The sequence below is a fragment of the Callorhinus ursinus genome, unplaced genomic scaffold, assembly GCF_003265705.2.
Source record: "Callorhinus ursinus isolate GAN/ISIS: 27379988/994484 unplaced genomic scaffold, GSC_fseal_2.0 scaffold4, whole genome shotgun sequence".
Taxonomy (NCBI): domain Eukaryota; kingdom Metazoa; phylum Chordata; class Mammalia; order Carnivora; family Otariidae; genus Callorhinus; species Callorhinus ursinus.
In genome coordinates, this window is record NW_027397066.1 from 26,465,649 (window position 1) to 26,486,236 (window position 20,588).

Here is a 20,588-nt window from a genome sequence, read left to right on the forward strand (position 1 = left end):
TGAAGTCACATCCAAAAATGGCTGTTGGGAAAATATAAAAATAGTATTTCAAGTTGAGCATAGCATCACATTTGAATATCAAACAAATAAATTGACATTGCTATACAAATTACAGTGAATCTAAATTGCTTTACCAAGTATAGATGACACTGTCACCTGGGTAACAAGCTTGTAAGTTATACATAAGGCATTTGCATTAGATTTTAGAATCCTTATTTCTCCATATTCCCAGCTGCACACACACAAAATAATAATCAGCTTTATTATTTATAAGAAACTATTGTGGCATGTTGTTTATATATGTGTCTGTGTGTCTCTGTGTCCAAGTATGGCAATTCCTGCATTTCTAAACCAAGAAAACAATTACAGCTATTTAAAAATTGTTTTAAAAAATTCTCAACCCCCATAAGTTACCTCCTTGGAAAAGACAATCAGTTATTATTTCTCTAGACACTAACTGAAACCTAGCAAACTGTGCTTTTGTGATTCAAGTTTTATATTCCTGTTTCCTTGTAGGAAGTAGAAAACATGCAAGGTGGGGTAATGTTTTAAACTTTTTGTTTCAGAAATACCTTTTTCTATTGTAGTTATTACTTCTGTTATAATAACAGATGTTATATTTTCACTGACAGAGACTATAATATCAAGAATTAAGTTCCTAATCCTATATAATTAAGGTTTTGAAGATTCAAAGTTGTCATTTTATTTTAAGAATCAAGAGCAGAGAAGGAATACTAATCTCCTGGTAACAAAATGCAGTTGAAAGAGAACGAAAGAATGGAAGACACAGAAGGAGGGAGAGAATTAAAAACTAAAATGAAATTAGGGTTGGGCGCCTGGGTGGCTCAGTTGGTTAAGCCACTGCCTTTGGCTCAGGTCATGATCCTGGAGTCCCGGGATCGAGTCCCACATCGGGCTCCCTGCTCAGCAGGGAGTCTGCTTCTCCCTCTGACCCTCTTCCCTCTTTTGCTCTCTGTCTCTCATTCTCTCTTTCTCAAATAAATAAATACAATCTTTTAAAAAATAAATAAATAAATAAAATGAAATTAGGGTTAATGCAGTAGAAATGTACTATATTTGAAATAAATTTCTAATTATTCATTAAAGATTCTAGGTTTGTTTTGTACTGAGGTAAAAGAAATTTGATCAATATAATTTCTCTTATAGTTTTTAGAACACGGGAAAGTAATAATAAAAAAACCTACGTGGAATATAACATGGAAAACCAAAACCACTATTATTTGCATAGAATATTACATTAAGTGATAAACATTTATATTTTCCTTCATACTAAGATCAGTGATAATTTGGGTTCTTTGAATATTTAGATATTTATTATTAGCACTAGAACTATTTAATTTGAGTGAGTGTCCCCCATGGAGAAAAAGTGTGAGGTGTGCTCAGTATAAGATATTTTTTTTGTTTGTTTCTAAATTCAGATCCACTAACTCTCAAATGTCTTCTCCTAGGAAAAGTAATACTAAGAGTTTGGGGAATAATATTTTGGGAATTGTGAAAAGATTATTTTGGGGGGTTGCTTACATGTTAACAATGAAAATTATTCTGTAATTTTTATATAGTACAAGATAACAAATGTTAAAGTGATAAATGCCTGTAAGTCACAAAATGAGCATCCCGGTGCTGAATATAATAATGATGCTTCTTCAAGTTTTCCATTACACATTATGCAATAGCAAATATCCCATGCTTGTTATATTGGCAGAATCAAATATAAATAGAAAATTCTATTTAACCTTATTAATTTGCCACAAAATATACTTGTTTTAGAGGAATATTCTTTAAGAAAACATGCTAGTTTTGGAACTTAATTGCAAATAACGGTCATGTAGCCTAAAATTTCTTCCTAAAGTAACTCATTTTTAAGAGTTAGATGCTCCATTGTTGAAACATGTTTAAATCACAGTTTGATTTAAAATGAATTATAGTAACAGTTTTCAGAAAATATATGTTGCCACTTTTGGCACAGTGTTTCTGTTTTAATCCTTGGCCTTAATTTTTTTGTCCTTGATTTCTGTGTCACGAAGTTGAGAGGATGTAGACAGTGATTAATATAATCTGGAATCTAATTCCTCCTGGATAGTACTGCTTCTGCCTCATTGTATTAACTCTTCTCAGAAACATGCAGTTGATTATCTTCTTCTTCAAAAAAAAATGAAGTCAAGGTCAACGAAAGTCTGGTATATGTATAGATTTCATTTCTGAAATACTATGCACTTTCAGAGCATAAAACTTGTATTGCATATAGAATAAATATAATGCAACTTATCCACAGCTAGTCATGGAATTTCATATAAAGAATAAATAGCCATAGAGGAGACTTCCTAAATCTTTTTCTTTAGAAACATTTTATAGTAAATTATAGCATCAAGCAAAGACAATGACACCAGGTTTTTTGTTTTACCTTAAATGCTTATTCCCTGATATTACATTTCAGAAGAGTTATGAAGTAGAATATGTTATCTTTATGACACAAGTGGGCAGTAAGTATATCGATGGTAAAGATTGTTGTTTTTATAATGTAAGAGCTTAATTTAGCATGCATCTTTAAAATCATTATGCAAAATAATATAATATAGTTATATTTACAAAGTAAGTTTACTCTGAGCTATGTTAAAATCAAATTCAGGTTGCATATTAAAAGGCTCATTAAGAAAAAGACTTCATTTAAAAGTTGATTATTTCTCAATGCAAGGCCTATAATTAATGGAAAGTTATCAAACATAGTTCATAGAATCATGATTCCTTGTCACCAGAAATAATATGTAGCATGCATTAACTGTCAGGTACGGTTCTGAGTATTTTTTTAGATATATTAATTAAGTCTTCCAAACAACTCCTTAGGTAAGAACTTATTTTCCCCAATTTGTCTATGAGGAAGAAGAAAGATTGAGTAACTTGTTCAAGTTCACTACTGTGTGATAAAGCAGGCTTAAATATTGGAGTCCTTGTACTTGACCATCACTCTGTGTGGCCTATGCTAGAACGTTCCACTCTTTGTGCTAGTCTAATCAATTCTTGGCCAGCAGTGGCCACGCCATGTAAGTACTTAATGAATTTTATTCTCATACTTCAGCTTGAGACCTACTTAGCATAATCTCTCAATGTCCTCTATTTTCGTGGCAATAGAAGTGTTATTTGTATATGTCCAATGTTAGGTAGAGCTCATATTAGTCTGTACCCACTGGATAGCCCACAATGTTGCTTAGAGAGGTATTGCTGATTTTTCTAGTGTCCATAATTGACCAATATTTTGAATATTTTTCTTAGTGACTTCCATCAGATATAGAATCTCCTTCATCTTACTTTAGGAGTCAGAAAGTAAGAAAAATTATAAGAAAAATCTGCCTTCAAACGATAACCTAAAATTTGATTCAGTATATCCTTCTACACATCTGTTTTAAAGAAAAGCCTTATAATTTATGATTAGTCATTTGTTATTATGAATATGTCTGTTATGAATATCGATGATATGAAATATTTTTAATTGACGAGATACAAATATTTATTTATTAATATAATTAACTTACATAGCAATATGAACTACCAGTGTGTGTGCATAAATGTATATAAATGATTGCATAAAACCTGGCAATATAGCTAGACGTAAGTGACTTTTAGTCTTTGTTATTGTGACTGATTCAAATTTGGTATTTAAGGATTAGTATTAGTAATTAAAATAATAGTATATTTTAAATACTGGAAGATTTAGAGGATAATTCATTCATTTGATAGCACTTGGGGCAGACATGCCTTCTTTTTCTCAGCTGTTTGCCTTTTGCATTTCTGTCCTCTGTCCACAACTCAGGGCCTTGGTGAATTGTTTGAACCCCAGGGAAGGTTTACATCTGAAACATTTTTTTAAACTATTAGATTAATTTTTTCCTGAGAATTTAGAGAGATCTTTTGTTATAGTTTTATCTAAAATGAATAGACATTTAAACTGTTTGTTAGAACAAAATGTATTTATTTTTTGTTAAAATGATGTTGTGAGGGGCGCCTGGGTGGCTCAGTTGGTTAAGCGACTGCCTTTGGCTCAGGTCATGATCCTGGAGTCCCGGGAACGAGTCCCGCATCGGGCTCCCTGCTCAGCGGGGAGTCTGCTTCTCCCTCTGACCCTCTTCCCTCTCGTGCTCTCTATCTCTCATTCTCTCTCTCTCTCAAATAAATAAATAAAATCTTAAAAAAAAAATGATGTTGTGATAAAAGACATTTGAAACATCCCACAGCAAGAAATATAACTGGGACATGTTTGGAAACATATTTTTTTAAAATTGGAACTGTGTCAGAAAATTCAGGATATGTAGTCAACAAATTAAGGATGACAGAGACAGGAGAGTGAATCCAATATAGAGCAGAGATGCTCACGAACACACACACACGCACACACGCACACACACACAGATTACTATATTCTTTTGTCTCAGTGTTATATCTTTAAACATTTCTATTATGGTAATTTATTTCAAGAGTTGATTTTCTAATCAGTGTTAATTTTCTTTTTTTTTTTTTAAAGATTTTATTTATTTATTTGAGAGAGAGAGAATGAGAGAGAGTACGAGAGGGAAGAGGGTCAGAGGAAGAAGCAGACTCCCTGCCAAGCAGGGAGCCCGATGCGGGACTCGATCCCGGGACTCCAGGATCATGACCTGAGCCGAAGGCAGTCGCTCAACCAACTGAGCCACCCAGGCGCCCAAATCAGTGTTAATTTTCTGACTCAGGTGTTTATATATCCTCTCAAGTTTCAAACACCATGAGGAACACTTTTGTGACATAAATTTAGAGTATATGTTATTTGGCCACAATTTTATTCAATATTCATAAGTTTCCAATACCTCTTTTCTGCCTTCTTTTAAGTACAAATATTGACCTAAGATTCATCATGGTTAACAAATGTTAGAAGTAGCAATGTTGCTCAAGGTTCATGGGCACCTAGAAGTCCACAGAAGTTGTCCTGCAGCACAGGAATTTTTGAATAATTATTTTTAATTTCCTAAAATTTTAATCAAAAGCATATGTGCTTCTCACAGTTATCTATCATTTATCATCTCTATCTCTTTTTTAAGATTTTATTTATTTATTTGAGAGAGAAAGATTGTGTGCTCACGAGGGAGCATGACGTGCAGGAAGGGGCAGAGGGAGAGGGAGAAGCAGGCTTCCCGCTGAGGAGGTTGTCTGAGCAATGCGGACCTAGATCCCAGGACACTGGGATCATCAACTGAGCCAAAGGCAGATACTTAACTCACTGAGCCACCCAGTCGCCCTTATCATCTGTATCTTTGTTGAACATTTTCTTCCTTGTGAGTATGTTCTTTTTGTTTTTAATCACTAGCCAAGGAGTACCACTTAAATTATCAAGAAGTAACGTGGAAAAGTTATCAACTTTATACTGCACAGAGGAATTCCTGCTGGTGAAGGCTGAACATTATCTTGGCACTTTGGAAAAATTGAGTGTTTTTTTTTCATAGTATAAACAAAAAAAGATTGAGTAATAATTGGTCCAGCATCTTACACACAGAAATATAAGCATGACCAGGTTAAATGAACCTATGTCATAGAGGTCACTACCATATGTATATTTTTAGTAGTGTTCATTTCAGCACATCAATAAAATAGTTTATAAATTTGTTTTTTTTATAGTATTGCTCACTTTTATTTTGAGAACTACATTGATTTTGTTGTTCAGTAAATGGTATAAGCATTAAAAGTTTATTTCTACTTTTATGTGTATATATTTAAATAATAATACAATAAAGGGTTCCTACCTGAACGTCCAGGAAATACATTTTGCTTTAGAATTTAGTAAATAATAAACAAATATAGAAAAATATTTTACATATCAAAAAAGGGGGAAATATAGTATTTTAATGTAATATGAACTTTTGCTATGACATGTACTTATATTTTGAATGTTAGGTAATACATTAGGTTTACATAAACTATAGAAATTACTGTTTAAAATTTTATTGTAGGCTTAATTTTCTACCTATTAAAAGATAAACTATTTATTCTATAACTACCTTTCTTAAAAAAATTAATCACTTTGTTGTACTTGGCATTCCTCTAAAGTTATTGGCAAGTTTACAGAATATAACATGTAAAGGGTAAGGCTTAATATAAAAGAATGGAAATATTTTTAAAATAGTCACCTTTGATTTAACCCTATGTTAAACTTGCCAAATATGGTGTTAAAATTGAAGTCCTTATAAATCCCGAACAATAGTGTTCATCTTGGAGTTCACAGTTTCTTTATATATTACATTCAATTTCAGTAGCCTATTAAAAACTCAGAGGTAGAGAAGATGAAAAAGTATTGAGATTCAGCTAAAAATTTTCCTGACTTTAGGCAAGTAGAGTTAATTTTAATGAAATTAATTCAATGAAAATAGAGTAGATATTACTGTTTTCCAGGAAGAGCTACAGAATTAATATGGTTTCTTAAGCCTGATAAATGACTTATGGATGGAATAGGCCACTAAAAATCACACCACCACTCTATTCAACATTATTGGAAAGTTAAAAGTGAAAGGAAGCCACCTAGTTTAAATTAATGTATATATTCTTGTGCTTCTCTATATTCCAGAATGAATGCATTAATTAAACAATGGGAGAAGTAAGAGTGAAAAATAATTTAAAACAAATCTAAAGAATTATAGAAAGTAATAATGAGGGAGGTTGAAAAATATTTCCAATGTCAATAATTTCATTTATTTACTTATTTCCTTATATTTCAGATTTTTTTCTTGAAATTTATTTATCAGGAGTGACTGAAATAAAAAAATATAATTGTTTTCCATCATCATGGAAACGGCTTTAAGAGAAAACTGGTCAGATGAATATTACTGCTTCCCATTTTCAGCCAGTGAATAGTTGCCATTGATGAAAACAGCCAACAGTCTGTCAAGAATGCTCAAGTTATGTTACAAAATACAATGTGCCTGTTCACAGGGGGATAAATAACTAGGAAATAATTTATGTGAACTTCTTCATTTCATCATGCAAGACAAGCACAAAAGCACCACCCATGCCTCTGAGAACACTGAACCATGCACCTTGAAAAACTTTTGCTTCTTCATCACAAGCAGTCTTCCTTCAGCGGTCAAGCGTGTCTGTGTACATGATGTCAGTTCCTTTGCTGAAAGACTGCATCGTCATAGGGCAACAAACAGCGTCAAATGAATAGGAAGTCAACCCAGCAACCACTGTGATGGGTTGTGCAGTCATCCAGCTGATGAAGATGTGAGCATTCTTGGGATCTGAAAGCATTCTCTTTGTAGTGTCATAGATACCGAAGTGGGCAGCTCGGTAAATGATAGTACCCTGCACACATTAAAGCCTTGGTACAGGCCCCTTAATGCCATCAGGTTTGTAGATCTTAACCAGTCACCAGGGCCTCTGAATTCCCTTTCAGCTCCAGCTTTGTCCGTATCAGCTGCAAAATCAAGAGGATTCACAAAACAGAAGGATGTGGCTCCACAGGCACCACCTGATGTCAGATTCCCTGCAAAACCCAGTGCCAAAACTGGGTTCTCTTGTCCACACCTCCCAGGAAGATCTACTTGTATTTATCTTTTGAAGGCAAAGTTGTGAGCTTGGGTGGGGAAGGATCTGACGACATTGGCCACCTTGCCACCCCAGAAGGACTGGCCCCCTTGCCCCTTAGGTATACAAAACAGTCCATAATGCCCTTGTGATTTGCTTGATGGCATGCTGCACCTGCAGCAGCAGCAGCTTGACCCACTCTCTGGGCACTACTGCCACCACTCCACCCACCAGGAAGTCCTTGGTGAAGGACATAGCGGCCTCTGCCATGTTGAAAGGAAAGAGCAGGTGGGCAACTGAGGGACTGTGGTAGGAAACATTGGGCCTCTGGGCCTCTGAACTCCAATGTAAATAATTTTATTTAGTTAGTTAGTTTTATTTATTTATTTATTTTGAGAGAGAGAGCCAACCTGAGCAAGTGTGGGAGAGACAGAGGGAAAGGGAGAGGGAGAAGGAGCAAAGCTGACTTCTGTCCAGCGGGAGCCCCATGTGGAGCTGGATCTCACCACCCTGAGATCATGACCTGAACCAAATCAAAAGTGGGAGGCTTAACCGACTGAGCCACCCAGGCACTCCACAAATGTGAATAATTTTAAATGGTGTAAAGATATATTGGGATTTTTCCCCCAATATGTAAGAAAGAAAGAATAAATAAATCTTTCAATCCAAGAAAGAGCAAGGAATCTCACATTTATTTAATAACTGGTATGTACCAGGCATGGTCCATATATTAAAACATTCAAATAGAGCTCTTGATGGATAAAAAATCTAAAACACATAAAACCATGGAACACCTGTGCATAGCACCTGGTTTTCAGTAAGTTTTAGCCCCTTTTTCTTTCCTTTTTCTCCTTTTCCAGCCCAAGATTATTATGAAGATTTCAGATAAAAGATGTTTTCCCAATGCACATAGCAAATTATGTTATTTAGCATCATTATACACAAACAATACAGACACTTTATGCAAAGCTTTATTTTCCAAATGCATGGGTTCTGAAACTTATGAATATTGGATTACCTGAAAGCCTGTGCAAAAATATACGGCAAAATAGGGAAAAGAAAGTAGTATGCAGTGGTTTATCCTAAAAGAAAGAATGAGGTTATCATCATGAAGATAATTATGTGATCACATTTCTCTTGATGGTGTTTTTCAAAGAATTTGGAGTGGTTTATTAAAACTGAGAATTCCTGGGGCGCCAGGGTGGCTCAGTCCTAAGCATCTGGCTTGACCCTGGTCATGATCCCAGGGTCCTGGGATCGAGTCCTGCATCGGGCTCCCTGCTCGGCGGGAAGCTTGTTCTCCCTCTCCCACTCCCCCTGCTTGTGTTCCTGCTCTCGCTATCTCTTTCTCTGTCAAATAAATAAATAAAACCTTTAAAAACTAAATAAATTCAAATAAAATTGAGAATTCCTGCCAACATGCAAAATTATACAGATCTGATAGTACACTTGCAAATGGTGAAAAAACAGTAAAAATATTAATGATTTTGAAAAATATAGTGTTTTGACAAAAAGACATTGTAATATAGAAATAAGGTCATAAACATAATGTTAGTAAACTAGCAGACCCTGTGGGTATATGAAAGAAGTCCCTGATTATATGTCAGTACTTTGTAATGTAAGGTAAACCTAAAGATGTAAGTAATAGATATTATATAGAAGATTGTGTCTTGGTGATCTGATCTGGCTTCATTATACTTTCTGGCCTCCTTTCCTTTCTCCAAAAGCATTTTCTTTCCTCACCTATTTAACTGATAGACCACCTATTATTAAGTTTCAGATTTCATGGAAAATACAATATACTACAAAATAGGATATATTTTACAGAGTAAATACATAGTTAGAAGGAAATATGATATCTACATGTGAGAACAAAATGCCGTAAGCACCCAGGTGTTGCAGCTGGTTGATTTTGAAGAAAAAACATTATGAAAGGAGACAAAAAAGTGCCAAGAAAAGTTTAAAAAATGAAACATGAACAGATGGAGTAGTGGGGGCAAGATAGGGAATCACACTAAATTAGCACAAGAAGGTCAGAGCTACTTATAGGTAGGCAGTTGTTATCATATATATATTTAAAAAGGTGTTCTGCTTTTGTTAGATCTACTTTATGTTTAGCCCCAAGTCCTTTCTTTCACATGGAATATCTTAACTGTGTGTGTGTGTGTGTGTGTGTGTGTGTGTGTGTGTGTGTGTAAATACAGCATAGGACAGAGCACATGAATGTGCAAATGCATACACATGTTTGATAAAACATGGGCATGAGGCAGTTGTTTGTAATTTTTGGTCTGCCACAGGGTAAGTGTCCAATAATATGTGTTGCTTATATGAGCACTGTTAATAAAAAATGTGATTTGCCTTCACATATTCCAAATTAAATAATAAGGTAAAATTCCAAGTTGGAAATATTTCATCAGCCCAGCCATTCCTCCAATGCAATAACTTTAGAATGCTGTATATCCTTTGTTTTAAGTTGAAATTAGAAAGAAAGATGATGAGGTAGACATAAAAAGCAAAAGGTCACATAGCACCCTCTGAGATGTGTACAGGGCTTTCCTGAGCTAGGAGAAAAGCAGTCTCTAGTGATGCTACAAATGTCTTTTTAAAAGGTGGCTGACACTGTCAGGTGTAGTAGGTGAGAAATCTATGTAATCTCATTTGATGTCGAATCCAAGGACAAAGTACAGACTTCATTGCTCAGAGCAGGACTGTTATATGAATAGGACACTTCTATTTCTAGGTCTATCTCTCAGGAAATTTTTAAAAGAAGGCTGAAATATGAAAAAAAAACTACTTAAATTGTTTAAGATTTTTTTTGAGTGGTTCTTGATATGGGAAATTTAAATTAATTAGAAGAAAATACTTTGCATTATAATCTCTGTTAGCATTTAGAAAATTTAAAGAGTTGGGGAATGAAAAGTTATTGTAGAAGTCTAGTATGTAACTAAAAGCAAAATCTTAAGAGATTGACACACCAAGTCCTTATATATTTTATTGAAGCTTCTTAGGAAAATGAGTTGTAAGAATTTACCACTGATCGAGCAGAAAGATGATGTTGATCAAAATCTAATAGGCAAAACTAAATAAGTTTATGAGAAGAAATCACTGGTACTTTTAAGTATATGACTATATGGTTTCATGAAATACATTTTTATAAGATACAGAATTTGTAAAATGTGAAATAAATATATGGACTTTATCAAATTATGAGGGCACTTCCAGAGCTACAAAAAAAAATGCATATTTTTTCTACAATGCTTCTGGCTGCTACCACATAACTCAAATTGTTTTCTTTTTCTCATTCCTTAGTGTCTTGTTTATGGGAAGATATCAATGTCTAAAATATCTGCAAAATTTTTAGAAATGCAACAAATTGAGGGTATCATCTAACAGCAAAGGCAAATGGCCAATGTAGACAAACATGGAAAAGCAGCAAGGTTAAGGAAAGATTACTGTATATTTCACCGTGTCAAACAGTCAGTTCAATACATAATACAACAAATGTGAAATCTACAATGTCAACTAGAGATGGAGGCTGGGGATATTACAGACTGACATTCCTGTAATTAAGGAATGAAAAAAATAGCAACATTTCAGGACATAACAAAGTACACCATCTGGGCCTGCCAACTATAAATATTAAATATGGAAAAAGAAAGGACAAAGCTAATATAAGCATCAAGTCATTTTGCAAATTCATAAAGAATCAAAGAAAATCAAAGAATCATTATAGCCTCTAAATGCTTCTAAGGGTAATTTGTTGATAAAAGGAGTTGGCATCACTTCATAATTTACAAAGGAAGATAGAAGACAGATGTCAGAAGCAGATGTACACTTCCCAGAAAGGGGAAGAAGGAACGCTGAAGCAAATCAGGATCATTTGCAAAATAGAGATCAGATAAACTGGAAAAAAATAAGGACTGAAAAAGCACTACTTCTACAGAGTTGGCTTAGTCTTCCTATCAAACTGATGCAAATCTCTAGGTCATAACCTCTCAAATTTGGAAGCGCATTGGTTGAGTAGACAAGTTATTGCTTTTCCACTCAATACATAGCATTATGCCAGGACAGAAAGACATATTGAGATAAAGAGGACAACCAGCTGCAGAGACTTCAAAAGAGGACCATTTATAAAGTGTACAAGTGTTCACACAGGTCAAAGTGTGTTGATAAATTCTTCACAAGATGGTGGAACAAGAGTGATTCTTGTATCTATCAATCATCCATTAACTCAACTACTCATTCACCATCTATCCATCTGCAAGTAATGGAGAGCCTATTCTAATTATAGCCTCAGACACAATATATTGAGAGTATTTTAGAGGTCAAACAGATATAATAAAATGATAATTAATTTCAAATAAGATCTCTTTAACATATTTGAAACATTAGATCTCATTCTTTATTTAAATGCATAAATGCAAACTCTACTTGTCTAATTATCTTCTGAGTACTTCAAAGTGAGAGTAAAATGAGAGCAACTGTACTTTCTATTTCCTTAAATCAGCTGTTTTATGGATGTGTGCAGATATGTGTATATATAAATATGTGTATATATTAATATGGATATATATGAACCAAAATATGCTTCTGTATGTGTAATATATGTTGTATTGTGTGTGCATATGTATGAAATATAGGTGAAAAATATTTATTCTTAGATTCAGCAATAGAATTGGCCGTACACACATGCATATTTAGATGATTTTCAGCTGACAAAGTATTTGAGACTCGGCAGAACTGATCCTAACTTTAGCCTGTAAAGTAATATACATCTCTATACTCAGAATTTTTTTGCTTGTACACCTCTTATCTTCTATCACTTACTCAAAGAAGGTAAACAATATGACTAACAAAGATTTTAACAACTGGTACTATCGATCACACCTGCCCTCTTTTCTTCTTCTTAATGACCCTAATGATCTTCATCTTTTAGGACCAGCTGCTCAGGTCCAATCTATTCCACTTAGTCCTTCCTAGAAAGACAGGTTCAAACACATCCTCTCACCCCTTTGAACTCGTAAAATATTTAATGCCAATTTATCCCTTAGTAAACTAACATTATGAAAAAGCAAAGTGGCTTAAAAGAAAATATTGCATCAAAAAAAAAAAAAAAAACCCAAACCCACAGTTGATTCTATTTAGTAAATGTGTTTTTAGTTTACTGCCAGAGGTTTCACAGGCAGAGGTTTATTTGAAGCATATATCAAACCATACTTAATAAAAGCCCAAACAACCATGTAATATTCATCTACATAATCTATAGATATAAACACTTTCAAATCTCTGGCTTTATTGAACTATTACCATTTGATGTATATTGAATTAGGTAGTGTAACTGCCAAGTTTATAACACCATGAGCTCAGCTATGGCTAGTATGAGCTGTACTTTTGTGGGCTGTCAGTATAAACACTAAATGGGAACCTCAGTATGTACATATTCTTGATCTCAAAAGAGCCAACTGAAAATAGAAAGGCTTAGTACAAACCCACATTAATATGCACAATTTGTGATGTGTGTGTGTATGCACATGTATCATATTTTGACCGGGGACAACATTGGTTTACGCCTACTGTCTTGTATGATTATTAATAGTGCCTCCTTTCTTATACATATAGCTGCATATATATAAATATCTGTATGTAATATTGAAATGAACAAATGAAAGTTCACGTGTTATATCTCTTTCTTCTGAGACCACTTCTTTCAAGTGTATCAACATGTTTACTTACAAATATGTACATTCCCACTCATACAGGAACACACACAAGTGTATATTTACATAAATATATGTACTCTCACACACACTAATAGACAGTTCTTCACATCATAATAGATCATGGGTATAGTTTTTGGCACATAGATTTCTCCCTCTAATTCTATATGCAACATTAGCCACTATGTTAAGATAGTTTTTCTGTCTTGAACTGAAAATGCTGATTTAAAAAGGAAGATAGTGACATACATAGGATGGAGATGTCTAGAAGTGATAAATCTATTTTTGTTTGGTGAAGTCATGGAGCTGATTAATAATAAGAGCTATGAGTTGCAACCCTTCAATGAAAATACTTCTTAGGCTGCTAAATGAAGCTGGAAGTCCCATCTCCCTAAAGGAAGGAGAGGTAAGTTGTTTATAAATTTATTCCCCCCGTATACCTGACATAGAATTTAACTTAAGCAAGAGCCTTCAAGTGATCCATTAAACAAATGGTGTTGGAGAATCAACTATATCAGTTCTAAGACAAAATCATTTTTTTCAGACATTTAAATGTGTTAACTGTCACTGGATGCTCCATCAGTAAACTAGGAGAATAAAAGGCAATAACAATTTGTGAAACATCTTAGGGACCATTTCCTCCCCGTTTTGAATCAAAGGTGGTAACTGAACAACAAAAAAATGTAAAGAGCCAGGAAACTAACTATTGTGGATAGAATAGTAACAATAAGTTTCTTATAAGCTTTTACCGATCGTCCAAAAATATTTGGCCTGGATAAATAGCTCACATTTTTTTTCTTCTTCTACAACATTTAAAAGAAAAACACACACACACAAACAGCAAACAAACAAACAAACAAAAAAACCTACTTGTCTCCACTACCACACGTGAAGCAGTTCAAGGTTCCTATTGCTCCCATTTGCTGCTACCGGTCTTACCAGCATTCCTCCAGTACCCTCATCTGCAAGTCTACTACCAGTTTCCTCTCAAGAAAAAAAGTCTAGAAAACAGAAAGTTGCTACTCCCATTGCCTGACAGGCAAAGTTGTGAGATAAAGGGACAAATCACCCAATTCCTTACCCATAATATGATGTGAGGGAGTGGGGGAGAGTAATGGTGAAAAGGTTTGGGCATCAGATTCCAACAGGTATATGATGATTTAAAATGTGTTTGCTAGCAGGAACAGGTATCTGAACATCATAAAAAGTTGGCTTGGAGGAGGGCGCCTGGGTGGCTCAGTCATTAAGCGTCTGCCATCAGCTCAGGTCATGATCCCAGAGTCCTGGGATCGAGCCCCACATCGGGCTCCCTGCTCAACAGGAGCCTGCTTCTCCCTCTCCCACTTCCCCTGCTTGTGTTCCCTCTCTCACTGTGTCTGTCAAACAAATAATATCTTTAAAAAAAAATTTGTATTGGAGGGCTGTCAACTTAGGAAATTGCAAGGAGCACATCTCTCCAGAAAAGTAACAGTCGAGGGACAAGAATTGACAGCTAAGAGACTTCCTAAGGAGACAAAAGGATTCTGCATGTGTCTGTTTGTACACATACATTGTTTCTTTCTTTTTCTGAATGATATAATCAATTTGGAGAGCTCTCTACCACCCTTCCCTTACAACATGCTCTCTCTCTCTGGACCATGATGTGAAGAGTGCCCCAAGAGGTAAGCAGTACATATCCATATTTGAAATTGAAGATCTTGTATCTTGCTTAGCTCTGATCCTGTGGCAAGATATGTTCTAAAGCTATAACAATCTGCAGACAAGTTCTTAACTTGGCCTTTGCCTGAACTTCCAAACCTATTTACAGTTACTGCTTCAATAATGTAGTTCCAAAGCAACAACTTATGAATGATAAAACGACTGCTCAGATACATAATTATTTAATGTGATTTAGTTGACATAAACACAGTGTAACCACAGGAATGACAAAATAATTGACAAGTTATTTTCAAAATGAGAATTATTATGTTGAGTTGGATGTCCATTAAAAGTTGATTCTAAATTCAAACGCTTGGTATTGAAAATTACTTCAAGGATTTAAAAAGTCATTTCCTTTCTGCATGTATTTGCAAATATAAGTATTTTATATAACTTTGTATATTTTAATGGAAATTTGTGTATTTTGTATTTTCTAAATGATCAACAGATTTGTTGTTTGCTTCACTGGAAGATGAAAGAATTAAAGTTAACAGTAAATTCATAATTTGTTTTTATTTTAAAAAGCAAGTACCTGGCAAATAGTAAGCTCTCATAAATATTAGGTTAATGAAGGAATTAATTTTACATATCTAAACCTATTTTTTGTTCACTTCTTCATGCTACTTAATCATATCAAATTAATCAAAATATCAATAAAATATTTTGGTGATCTTAAAATAGTATGCATAACAATACAATGATTACAATCCCAGTTTATGCTCTGTTTCTTGCAAAAAATTAAAATTTCTTCCAACACCCCTCACCCCATTAAGAAAACCAGTGTTTTTCATTTTATCGAATACAAGTCAGAATACATTTTTTTATTCCTAAAAACCAAACATTTCAAAGGATATACTCAATATAACAGATATATCTATATATGTCAGTAGATATATGTCATATATATATATATATGTTCAGTCAAAAAGGTAGAAACCTGGAGGGTCTGGTTAACATATATATATATATATATATTTTAAAAGCCTCACCATCACCGCATATGATCAAGAGACTATGCCAGAGTTCTGAAGACAGTCTCAAGTGAGAGTTCCCAAGTGTCCTGAATATTGCATAATCAAAATTATCATTATCATTTCATCTTTGAAAGAGACTACATCACATATTTGGATGTGTGTGATTCACTCCCTGGGAGCTGAAGGAAGGGTTGGCCTAAACAAACGCTATTTGAGGGACTCATGGAGGTATCGAGTGCTGAAGAGTAGAGGTTCAGATTGAGAGCCTGACCAAGACTATGAGGCACACCAGTAACCAGGAACCTGAGCCAAGAAAATATCTGTACCAGAAAACTGAATTCTAAAAAAACTATGAAAAGGATTAGTAAACAAATCCTTAGAGAATAAGGCTGGTGACTTATTTTAGAATAATAAAACACAGAATTTGAAGAGAACTAGGGGTAGAATCATGGTTTAAACTGCTTAGGAATTAATACTCTTCAATTACTCATGTCTATAAATTGAACAGAAAACTCAGTAAGGCCTTTCTGTCTCCCTCTTGTAAATCACAACCACTGCTCTTCCAGTCCTATCCACTCATATTCTGTTTTCTCCTTTTCTGTTTAAATTTCTCTCTCCACAGGACTTATCAGCTTTTGTATATTCTATAATTTACATATTTATATTTTTAGGGAAGCATACTACAAGAAATGTTCAGTCAAAAATGTAGAAAACTGGAGGGTCTGGTTAACTTTGAAAAGTAGGTGTAAAGGAGCAGACTGTGCTGCATGATATAGAAAATAAGTTCAGAGATCCAGAATTATCTGCAAGGAGAAAAGGAAGAAGAGGGAAGAGAGAGGTTCTGTTGGAGTGGTGGAAGCTTCCATACTGCATTATATACTCCATGTAATCCCCCAAACAAGCTCCACAACAATAAAAACAACAAATTTCATAGAATTTAAGAAGTCCACTCATGGTTGGTATAGATGACTTTATTCTGTGACTCCTGAAGAGCTGATTTCACATTGTTGGACAGGGGTAACACTCAAGTACTGAAGGACACAAACATAGATAGAGCCTCAAGAATAGAAATCATGTAAAAATCCACACAGGTGTCTTCTGAAAGCTTTGGATAAGAAAGACACCTTCTCCTTAATATTTTCAGTGAAATAGCCAATATTTTAAGTTCTAATCCACAACACATGTTTTCTCTTACCTTATGAGCAGAGAATAGGCCTTTAATTCCTGATTTGGTAACATATTACTTCTTCTTCAAGATTTTTTAAAAAGGAAGAAAATATGCACTATTTAGGAATATAATGTTTTTGAAACCTTTAAATTGGCTTTCTCAAACATAATTACCAGTTGTTTACTCAAATGAAGTACTTGGGAGTGAATTTACTTGTTTTATTTATTTTTTATTTTAATTTTTTTTGTTTTATTAAATAAACTTACTGAAATTAAATGCTGTGGGTGAGCAACAGCAGTTGAACAAATACAATTTGGAATGAGGTATTATTTTGATAGTTTTAATCATTTTTTGTATTTTCCCTCATGTATAATCACTGTAATTACCTACGAAGGAGTAAAAACAATTAAAGATGACAACATCAAAATCTTTTTATTTTAAATTATGAAGTATTCCTAAAAGAGAGGAAAGTACAAAGTTTCAACCTTGAAATTTCAAACTGTTTTAAAATTTTTATTTACTGTACATATTCTATTTTTTACTCCTTTTCTTTCTTAATTTTATTGATCTACTCTGTTATCCACTTTTTGAAAGATGTATATTCCTATAATACTCATTTAGTGGCAACCTCTTAGTTTTTAACATGTGTACTTAATTTCACAAAGTCCTAATGTAATTAGTATCTCTTATCTCCCTGTGAAAAAATAAAGGAATTTTAAAATGATTCCACAATTTCCTCCCTTCTTGTTGCTATCTGGAATTTGAGGTCCATTTTGTTTTCAACTTTAAATACAGTCAGTCAATGATTAATTATATTCACCAAAAATTTACCTTTGTTTCCCCCTAAATTTGCTATGTGCATTTTAATATTTCCTACTGGATTTATATACGTTAGTAATTTACTTGGTGAGACCCATGAGTGATACTCAGTCTTTAGTTTAAAATATCTGTATAGCACCTTCATTTTGAAAGATAACTGATCTGGGTATAGAATTCTAGTTTAATGAATATTTTCTTCAATTTTTTGATGAAAATTCTTTTGTCAATCTAATTAGCATGTTTTGTACATAATCCATTTTATGATCTCTAGTCACTGATAATATTATCTCTTTGAGAATATGAATTTTATTTTTTAATATCTTACTTTAGACGCAGTATGCATTTCTGTATGAGGACTCATGTCTTTCTTCAAATCTAGAAAATTACAAAGCTTTATAACAACTTCCAGTAATGTCTTTTCTCTATGCTACCCTTCTGGCACTCAGTAAATGCATTCCTTTTAGGCTCTCAACTTTATGCAAGAAGTTCAGGGGGGACTCTGCTTTGATTATGTATATGGTAACTCCTTTTGTCCTTGGCACTACAAAATTTCAGCTCTCAATTCAGATATCAAAGCTCCAATATGCAGGTGTCATTTGAGATTTTTCTGATAGTGCTCTATTTTAAAAATTAAAAATATTTTGGTCTCCACAGGGCTTCTATGTATTTTTTTAGTGAGAATAAGACCAAATCCAGTCAAGTTCTTTTGCCATATATTTATTAATGTGCTTCTCTAACATATAAATATCCAAAATTTAGGAAATACTTAGATTTCTTTGAAATGAAAAAGACAGGGTGCCTGGGTGGTTCAATCAGTTTAGCGTACAACTCTTGGTTTTGGCTCAGCTCATGCTCTCAGGGTCCATGCTCAGTGGAGAGTCTGCTAGAGGAATCTCTTCCTCTCCCTCCGGCCCTCACCCTGCTCCCATACTCTCTCTATATAATAAATAAATAAATCTTAAAAAAAACAAACAAATGAATCAAACATAAAATCTGTGCATTTATTGCTTCTTGCCATACAGCTTCTCAGCTCAGTTAAGTTTAAAGGTTTGCTGGCTTTTTTCTTTTGTCTCGCCAGCAGGTTGACTGTGTCTTTCCTTTTCTTTCTTTCTTTTTTTTTTTTTAATACCCTTTAACCCAACTATTTAGGAAGGACAAGGCAACTTCTTAAAATTCTGCCTATGTTCTCAGGAAATGTCATTCATTTGGCAGAGCTCCCAATGTGTAGCACAGCTTGATTCTCCTTCATAGTCCCCAGAACAGCCAGGCCTGACACTAGGAAGCTCTTTCAATGACAGGCATTCATTTATCTGAACTTATTCTGAACTTAGAGAATACGGGGTGTGTGTGTGTATGTGTTTAATGTACTCTGAGAGGCACATTCAATGTCTTTGTGACCAGTCAGTGTTTCTTCTCTAAAAGTTGTTTTATGTAATAGAATAGTTTTAAGGGGATTCCTTTTCTTTATATTTTGGTGAAATCCCTGAAATGTCTGAATGAAAAAGGTTTTAAAAAACGTTTGGTAGCGTCCTTGTTTTAAGGTTGGTATTTGTCTTTGTTTAGCCAGAAGGTAGACGTTAAAGTTAACTCTTATTTTATTTCAATTTAGAAAAAAAGGACAAAAGTAAAAATGACGTGGTGTAAATTTTAATGATAGGATTTTACATAGAAACATTCTGAGACCTTTAAAATTTTTACATTAGGACTTTTTCAAATCAAACCAAAATTCCATAATTATAGATATTAAAAAGATGTGTTGCACTATGTTAATCAAAATATTATAAACTTTATTTTTTCATACACTTTTATTTATTACAAAATCTTACTTTGCATAGAAAAATATTATTTAAGAAGTTCTAGATCAAATCTTGGATCTACCATTTACTACTTGTGAAAATATGAACAAATTACTTAAGTTTTCTGGGCCTTTTTCTCCTCTATATTATAATAAGGATTAAGATCATACATAGCTCAGGGTAATTTTGAAGAATGACTTCATCAATCCATGTAGAATGCTTGCTATTGTGATTGGTGCTCTGGGAGGACTCACTAATTGTTAGCTCTTAGTTGGTACTAGTGTTTCTAGGTTACTTTGATCCACAAAGTCTATCAGTTGCAAAGAATGTTGCTTTCATGGGGCGCCTGGGTGGCTAAGTCCTTAAGCATCTGCCTTCAGCTCAGGTCATGATCCCATGATCCCTTCCTGCTCCGCGGGGAGTGTGCTTCTCTCTCTCTCATTCCCCCTGCTTCTGTTCCCTCTCTTGCTGTGTCTCTCTCCGTCAAAAAATTAATAAAATCTCAAAAAAAAAAAGAATGTTGCTTTCTTTAATTAATCCCTTTGTAAAGTCAAATTTCTGTTATGGAAAGGTTATTATATAGGAAGTTTCATATTTCTTTTTAATTTAAATTTTATTATTTATTATTTGTACTTTTTGAGTATCATTGACATATTTCTTGTATATAAAAAACTGAGAAGTCTTATTTAATGATTACAAAGGATGTTTTCTATTTTATAATTCTACAGTTCTATATAATCTGTATCATATCTGGGCTTAGTCATGTTACTGGGAAATTTTACTTCAATGAATAAGCTAAAAGTAATCCTTAGGCAAAGTCAACTCTGTGTCTCCCTTGCCCTTGTCGTAGTTAAAA

The 20,588-nt window shown here is 33.9% G+C and overlaps 1 pseudogene; it reads right to left on the reverse strand.

Moving 5' to 3' along the window:
* Positions 1-6,990: 6,990 nt before the first annotated feature.
* On the reverse strand, positions 6,991-7,830 carry LOC112835854 (ADP/ATP translocase 2 pseudogene; annotated as a pseudogene).
* Positions 7,831-20,588: the final 12,758 nt, after the last annotated feature.